The 1,727-nt window shown below is 33.5% G+C and overlaps 1 long non-coding RNA gene across 1 annotated transcript; it reads left to right on the forward strand.

Annotated features, from left to right (window-relative positions):
• The first annotated feature begins 466 nt into the window (after positions 1–466).
• Positions 467–817, forward strand: LOC133678569 (uncharacterized). Its single transcript, XR_009835990.1, has 2 exons — positions 467–600; positions 682–817. It is a non-coding gene; the product is annotated as an uncharacterized LOC133678569 (long non-coding RNA).
• Positions 818–1,727: the final 910 nt, after the last annotated feature.

Raw genomic sequence — 1,727 nt, forward strand, 5'->3', positions numbered from 1 at the left:
TATTGTAGGTGTATGTGTGCGTGCATTGTGTTGAGATTGGACTTATATTGGTTTTTGTTTGTGGGTTTGATGGTGGAAGAACGCGAGATTCAAAAGAAATATTGGATGGATAACGTTTCTGATTTGAGTGTGAATGCAATGATGCTTGACTCCAAAGCATCTGAACTTGACAAGGAAGAAAGACCTGAGATACTTTCTCTGCTTCAACCCTAAGAAGGAAAAACAGTTTTGGAACTTGGAGCTGGTACTAGCCGCTTCACTGGGGAATTGGCACAGAAGGCCAGCCAAGTTGTGGCTCTGGACTTCATTGAGAGTGCCATAAAAAAGGTGACTGTGGTCCTCCATATTCACAAAGAGCTTTTTGTTTGTGCTTGCTGAACTGGGCGTCTAATGTTTTTTGCAATATTTCTGTTTGAGTTTTATCTGATTTTTTTCCCCATCTGTTGAATCTTCTGTTTGCAGAATGAAAATATTAATGGACACTATAAGAATGTCAAGTTTATGTGCGCTGATGTGACATCCCCGGATCTGAATTTTTCAGAGGGATCGGTGGATTTGATATTCTCAAATTGGCTTCTCATGTATCTTTCCGACAAGGAGGTGAACAGACTTGATCCTTATTCCTGCTTGTCTTCCTTAATTGTTATATTGCTTACAGATTTGTTGGTAATTCATCTTAAGGCTTCTTGGAATCAGTGGTCAGTGCTTTGATGATCTTATTGGAGTCTGCCACATACATTTGATGAAAGCTTGGTATGATTATGACTGTTGTTGCATCAATCTTTAAGTGAAATGCCCATAAATATCATGTGATTTTTCCCTGGCCTTTTATTTTCTCGATGCCTTCAACTGTTTGTTTTAAAAAAATTATGAGAAATGCTTCCAAATCTTCTTTTACAAGACTTTGCTCTTCTGGGACCATAAATATGCAACACTCCTTCACCCTTGCAAATTATGGAGATAATAGAATGCAAATATCTTCTTATTGACCTTTTGCAACGAAAATGGAACTCCTAGTGCGGATAATCATTACATATAGACAATAAGATCTGACCTAATGGTCTTGTCATGTGTTTCGTCCATGAATTTAATAAAAAATGAGATCGCATATCGCGTGTTGTCGTGGATTTATAAAACAAATATATTTGATAGTGTTATAATTGTGAACCAGCGCTAGATAAGTAATAGAAACTAAAGGTATGATGGAACCAATATTTCATGACGAAAAAAACAGTTGTGTTAGTGATCAAAACTTAGAGACTGAACAAAATAATTTGTAACAATCCACAGTGTTTTGGAAGGAAAGATACAGTGCTTTCGCCACATGATTTAGCTTTTCTGTTAATAAAAAACAAAAAAAGAATTACTAAGCTAAATTCTCTATCAACTTAATATTTTAAAAAAAACCAACAAAAATAATTTTGGAAGGAAAAAAACCATGAAGAAAAACGTTGTAGCAATTGATAATGTTTTGTGAGGAAAACTACTGTGTTTTCCCTAATAAAATAAAATAAAATAACCATTTAAAGAAATACTGTAGCTATCCATAATGTTTTATGAGAAAAACTACAACGCTTTTCCCATATGATTTAGCTTTATTGTAATTATAATTCTTAACCAACTCAATATTAAAAAAAAATAGACAAAGATAATTTTGGAAAAAATCATAAAAAAAATCATAAGAGAAAACATTGCAACAATTCACAATGTTTTAAAGAAAAAAAATT

This window comes from Populus nigra, chromosome 18 (genome assembly GCF_951802175.1).
Source record: "Populus nigra chromosome 18, ddPopNigr1.1, whole genome shotgun sequence".
NCBI classification, from domain to species: domain Eukaryota; kingdom Viridiplantae; phylum Streptophyta; class Magnoliopsida; order Malpighiales; family Salicaceae; genus Populus; species Populus nigra.